This window comes from Nicotiana tomentosiformis, chromosome 1 (assembly GCF_000390325.3).
Source record: "Nicotiana tomentosiformis chromosome 1, ASM39032v3, whole genome shotgun sequence".
NCBI classification, from domain to species: domain Eukaryota; kingdom Viridiplantae; phylum Streptophyta; class Magnoliopsida; order Solanales; family Solanaceae; genus Nicotiana; species Nicotiana tomentosiformis.
Genome location: NC_090812.1, coordinates 98,234,643 through 98,241,530, shown reverse-complemented (window position 1 = coordinate 98,241,530; position 6,888 = coordinate 98,234,643). Strand labels below are relative to the sequence as shown.

Here is a 6,888-nt window from a genome sequence, read left to right as displayed (position 1 = left end):
TTGTACGAGATTTTCAGCCTTGTATAAATAGACAAGTTTCACAAAACTATGTCAAGTTTGAACATCTGAAGTTGTTGTAGCCGTTTTTCTTTACTACTTTAGGAAGTTTTATATTACTTTGGTGTATTTACATTAGATTTAATTATTTTAAGCTTTCATTATGAGTTTAATTAGTTTTTCTTCCTTATTTTCTTCAAATCCCATTATGAGTAGCTAGACTTTTACTAGGGTTGTGACCCAACCCTAATGTGTAAACCTTATGGGTATCTAATTTAGTGCTTGTTTATGATTGGGTGCTGGTTATTTATCTTAGTTCATGATTTAATTGTAGACTTAATGGTTTCAAACATTAATTCATGCCTATTTGACTTAGTCTCTACTTGAGAAAGAGGGATTGATTAATTAGAGATAGTAATAACCCAACTTGAGCTCTTATCAACTGTTTTGGGTGATTCCCATATGGTCTTGAGAAAGCCAAATTGGGCAAAACTACTCTCTGACCGAGAGGTATTGAGTGGGTAATGTAGAGTTGAGAGCTATAATACACCCCAATCAACAAAATAAGCATTAACATTTTTATCCCATTAGGCAAACACCTAGGTTATGGTCACAGCCCTAGGCCTTTTACCTATTTGAAAAAACCTTTAAAATAATTATCTCTAGTCTACTTTCTTTATCTTGCATTTATTAGATTAACAGTAGAAATAGAAAACAAATCCTTGTTGTGGAAGTGTAATCTAGATAATTCAATTGCTCATTTGAAATATATACCCCTAACTCCCATCCTAGCTCCCAGTGGATTCGACCCCGACTCCTAGTTGGGTACTTATTATTGCATACGACTATTTTATATCTCTATTGAGGTGTGCTATGGACGTGATCACCATCCAAGAGTTACCACAGCCAAAGTATAAAACCGAGGTGATGAGCCTGATCGAAAGATTAAATTACATCAGCAGGTTTATTGCTCAACTCACGACAACCTGTGAACCCATCTTTAAGTTGCTGAAGAAGAATGCCATGGTTGAGTGGACTGACGAGTGCCAAAAAGCATTTGGTAATATCAAGAGGTACCTATCGAACCCACCTGTGCTGGTCCCGCCCGAGCCTGAGAGGCCTTTGATCCAGTATTTGATAGTCCTGGATAATATTTTTGGTTGCGTACTGGGTTAACGTGACATCACGGGCAAGAAAGAGCAAGCAATCTATTATATCAGTAAGAAGTGCACTCCTTATGAGGTTAAGTATTCTCTTCTTGAAAGGATATGTTGTGCCCTGACTTGTGTGACACAAAATTTGAAGCATTATCTTTCGTCCTACACTACTTACCTCATTTCCCGCATGGATCCTCTAAAGTATATCTTTCAGAAGCCTATGCCCACGGGTAGACTTGCGAAGTGGCAGATTTTATTCATGGAGTTTGACATTATCTATGTGTATCGGACCGCGATGAAAGCCCAAGCCTTAGCCGACCACTTGGCCGAGAATCCGGTGGATGAAGAATATGAGCCATTGAAGACTTATTTTCCCGATGAAGGTGTGTTACATGTTAATGATGTTGATCTTAAGCCAGGTTGGAAACTCTTTTTCGATGGAGCCGCTAACATGAAAGGTGTTGGGATAGGGGATGTACTTATTTCTGAAACAGGGCAACATTACCCTGTAACAACCTAGCTTTGATGTTTTTTCACCAATAACATGGCCGAGTACAAAGCATGCATTTTGGGTTTGAGGTTAGCTGTAGACATGAGATTCCAGGAAATACTAGTTTTGGGAGATTCAGATTTGTTGGTTCACTAGATTCAGGGAGAATGGGAAACTCGGGACCTGAAGCTCATACCGTATTGATAATGTCTGCATGATCTTTGTCAACGATTTAGGTCAGTAGAATTCAAACACATTCCCCAGATCCATAATGAGATTGCCGATGCATTGGCTACTTTGGCTTCAATGCTACACTATCCGGATAAGACTTATGTTGACCCTTTGCATATATAAGTTCGTGATCAACATGCTTATTGTAATATGATTGAAATATAACTTGATGGTGAACCTTGGTTCCATGATATTAAGGAATACATCAAGTCCGAGGTATATCCGGTACATGCCACAGGTGATCAAAAGAGAACCATTCGGCGTCTGGATATTGGATGTTTCTTAAATGGGGGAATCTTCTTCAAGAGGACTCCAGACTTAGGACTGCTAAGGTGCGTGGATGCAAAAGGAGCTTCAACTGTCATGACTGAAGTACATTCTGGAGTTTGCAGGCCACATATAAATGGGTTTGTCTTGGCAAAGAAGATTCTTCGAGTAGGTTATTATTGGCTCACGATGGAATGAGATTGCATCAGCTTTGTTCATAAGTGTCACCAATGCTAGGTGCACTGTGATTTGATTCATTCTCCTCCATCTGAGTTGTACACCATGTTTGTACCTTGGCCCTTTGTTGCTTAGGGCATGGATGTTATCAGACCAATTGAGCCGGCAACGTCAAATGGATATAGGTTTATTCTGGTGGCCATTGATTACTTCACCAAGTGGGTGGAAGCAGTAGCTTTCAAGTCCGTTCCTAAGAAGGCGATGGTAGATTTTGTTCATTCAAATATCATTTGCCGGTTTCTGAATTCCCAAGGTAATCATCACAGACAGTGCTACTAATCTCAACGGTCATTTGATGAAAGAGGTATGCCAACAGTTTAAGATTATGCATCAAAATTCCACTCCGTATCGTCCCAAGGAAAATGGAGCTGTTGAAGCTGCTAACAAGAACATAAAGAAGATACTTCGCAAAATAGTGCAAGGTTCTAGACAGTGGCATGAAAAACTGCCTTTAGCTTTGCTGGGCTATCGCACTACCATTCGCACTTCGGTAGGTGCAACTCCTTATTTGTTGGTATATGGAACCGAGGCAGTTATACCTGTGGAGGTAGAGATCCCATCCCTTCGGATCGTCGCAGAAGCTGAAATCGATGATGATGAGTGGGTCAAAACCCGGCTGGAGCAGCTGAGTTTGATTGACGAGAAAAGATTGGCAACAGTGTGCCATAGTCAATTGTATCAGAAGAGAATGTAAAGAGCATGCAACAAGAAGGTGCGTCCTCGAAAATTTGAAGTGGGCCAGCTAGTATTGAAACACATCCTTCCATATCAGGCTGAAGCTAAAGGAAAGTTCGCCCCAAACAGACAGGGGTCATTCATTGTGACAGGAGTGTTGCCCAATGGTGCTTTATATTTAACACGCATAGAAGGCAAAATTGTGGAAATGACTATCAATTCTGATGCAGTCAAGATATATTATGTATGATTTATTTGCTTATCTTCAATTGCATATTTTGTACTTGGCATGTTCAAAGTTGGAATGACAAAAGCATTTCATTCTGCTACCCAAACACTTTTATCCTTTGTTACCCCTTTTGATCCTTAATTTATTTTCTTTCACACCCCTCTTTTGAAATAAAAAATAGGCCAGAAAATAGAAAAATAGTAAAGAAAGGAAAAAGAAAATAAGGTAAAAAGAAGTAGAAAAAGAGAAGAAAAAAGAAAAAAAAAGAGAACGAAAAATAAAAAACAAAACAAAACGAATTATAGTTGGAACTACGTTAGACCTGATTCCTTTAAAGGATACGTAGGCAGCCTTACTCTGAGGTTCGGTCCCACCAAAATAAAAATCCAAAATTTCCCAATCCCAAAGAAACTGGGGCAGAAGTTTTAGTTTTGCTATAAGATCTGATTCCAAAAGTTGTAATTTTAAACCTTTTTCATCCTAAATTATTTTGAGCCTCATGCCACCCTTTATTTCTAACCTTGACCAAAAGCCTACATTACGATCTAAAGAAAGACCTTCTGATCAATCTTTGAGAATGCCAAGTCAAGCGTGAGTTAGATGTATGATTTTGTTAATAGGCACAAGAAAAAATGAATAAAATGAAAGAGTCTTATTAGTGAAAACCCTCACGGGCACTGTAAGGCGATGGTGAGTCGAGAGAAAAATTAAAATGAGTGAGTCTTATTGATAAAAACCCTCACGGGCACCGTAAGGCGATGGTGAGTTAAGAGATGAACAAATGAGAGAGGTTTGATGTTAAAAACCCTTCGGGACACTACACGTCGAAGGAGTATTGTGGACTTTATAGAGAAGTTAGATCATTGAAAGCCCAGTTTTGAAGTATGAAGCCATGACACTGAAAGTGTGATTGGTTGGATGGATTTAGCTAATCAATCCAAAATTCATGTCATGATCATTGGAGACAGCTGCTTCATTCAAATAAGTCTCTTTTCCACTCTTCTTCAAATAGTCATCTTTGTTTAAACTTTTCCTTTTTTATTCCTAATTCTTAAAGTTACTTCACTTTGTTCTTTTGGTTCTATTTCTGAGTCTCTTTCAAGTTAGTCTTTGTTAAACAAGCAAGAAAGGACTTCAAAGTCTACTACCAGCTTTTTTATTGCACAAAGCAAAGTTCGGCCAAGCACATCGCAAGTGACATGATTGAGAAGGAGTAATGTGGTGATAACTGAAGTTCAGGTGATCAAGTGATTCTTGAGTTTTGAGAAAATACAAAGGCTCAACAATTGTCAGAATGGAAACACAATGCAACAAGTGAGTGTAAGGGATTCGTGTCATTCACAAGTTTTTGTGGTCGAGGTTCGACCAGAAAGTCAAACAAATCCTTGTCAGCTTGAAGCAACTAATCAGGATGAAGCATGATAATTGCAAAAGCAGGCACGTTCAGAGACAATGCCACAAACTAACCACCATATTTTCAAACTCACCAATTTTATTTGATTGAAACAGGGGCGGAAAATTGTGTTCGTTTTGCAAGTAACCTCTGTGGGAAAAGCAAAGTTTCAGGTAAGTTAACCTTCAAGTTTTCAGGACCCTCCTGGATAATGGAATTTAGTTTTAGGTTTTCATGACCCTCCTAGATAATGAGGTTTAATTTTAAGTTCTCAGGACCCTCCAGGATAATGAAATTTAATTTTAAGTCTTCAGGACCCTCCTAGATAATGGAATTTAATTTTAAGTTCTCAGAACCCTCCTGGATAATGAGATTTAATTTTAAGTCTTCAGGACCCTCCTAGATAATGGAATTTAGCTTGTATATTCTTAGAACCCTTTTGGATAATGGGATTCGGCTAACACTCTCAAATGTTCCTAGTACAAACTGGGGCAAAAAGATTCCTTTATTCTGTCTTTTTCATTGTGATTGCAGGCACCCACGTGGAGAATGCGGGAATTAATTTTAAATTTTAAGTTAGTAGCAGGCACCCACCTAGAGAACGAGGGTATTTATTTCACAATTAACTTCAAGTTTCAAGTCAGTAGCAGGCACCCACCTGGAGAACGAGTGTATTCATTTCAAGATTATTTTCATGTTTCAAGTCAGTAGCAGACGCTCACTTGGAGAATGAGGGTCTACTTCAACTTTCAAGTTTCATTCAAGTTCGAGTAATAGGAGCCCGCCTGAAGAATAGGGTCAATTTTTTAATTTTCAATTCCAGTTAGAAGTAGCAGAAGCTCACATTTAGAAGACTCGAGTGAAGAACCCGAAAAAATTCAAGACAGAAGAGTAGATAGGATTTTGTAGTTTTTCTTGTAATTTTTATCTTATTTTATTTTATTTTTGATATAATGACAGGAACCACGGACTGGAACATCGACGACACGACACTTTACTCGACTCACCACCTCGGCATCCTTCTCCATTTTTTTTACTTTTGCACTACACGTGGTCTGATTCCTTTATAATCAAGGATATGTAGGCAGCTCGGATACCAGGGCTCGGTCACAATCTTTCTAACTATCTTAACTTTCTTTTGAAGTGTCGGGTCAGAATTTAATTACGTTGCTTATTAATTCTTTGCTAAAAAACTCTTCGAGTTTCCAAACAAAGAGGGTTAGCTGTAAGCACGTAAATTTTGACCCGCACAACTTTTAAAAAATTAATATTTTAAATATTTACTTATTTTTAATAGAATTTCAGTTTAGTTTTACTTTTAATATTAATCGTAGAACATAAAACTTGAAAACAAAAAAAATAGTTTCATTTTTTTTATTTCTATTTAATAAGAGTTTTAGTGTTTTTGTAGGGATGTTATCTTAATATTGTTATGCTCTATTTTACTCTACTATTAATCTAGTATAGTATTTATAAAAAGCACCAAAAATAGTTTCACAATATAATGTATTTTATTTTAATTAATTAGTGTTGATTTTTGTATTTTATAGTATATCTTGTATAATTTTAGAAGGAAGAATTAAGGTTTTGAAGCCCATAAATTTCAGATTTAAGAAGCCTACTTTGAATTAATTTTGGAGGAAAGTTAGCCCAATTCGGCCTAACCTTGTCCCCAATTCCTTAACCCGCAACCTCTAGCCCAGACGACCCGACCCATCAGCCCATCTCCCACTTAAAATGAAGAATACATTTCAGCCATTCAAACTCTTTCAATCAAAGGGCTGATATTTATTTTTCACACCAAATATAAACCCCTTTATAACATTTCACATCCAAACCTTAAACTTCCTAACCTAGCCGCACACCACCCTTCTCTTCCCTTCTTCTGCCGCCTACCACCCAATCTTGCCCAAACTCGGACGAGTTCACCCGAACCCACTCGCCCATGGCCCCCCTCTCATTCTACATGTCACCTAAAACCTAACAAACTCTGACACAAGAATATGCTTCCATGTTATTACCACATTTCTTATTCTCCCTTGGACAGATATTGAAAAAATGGGAGCCATAGGATCAAGATATTTTGATTCTAGGTTTCCACTTATCTAAAGTTGGTTCATCCATAGGGAATTTTAGATTTTGGAGGCTTTTGGGATTTTTAGAGATGACTTTCGGATTTTTGTAGAGTAAGCATAGAAGGTTTGAGAGGGGG

At 37.7% G+C, this 6,888-nt stretch overlaps 1 long non-coding RNA gene across 1 annotated transcript; it reads left to right on the top strand.

The window, feature by feature from the left end:
* The first annotated feature begins 394 nt into the window (after positions 1–394).
* LOC138900765 (uncharacterized) lies at positions 395–5,682 on the top strand. The gene is made up of 2 exons (XR_011412032.1): positions 395–4,849; positions 5,211–5,682. It is a non-coding gene; the product is annotated as an uncharacterized lncRNA (long non-coding RNA).
* The last annotated feature ends 1,206 nt before the right edge of the window (positions 5,683–6,888 follow it).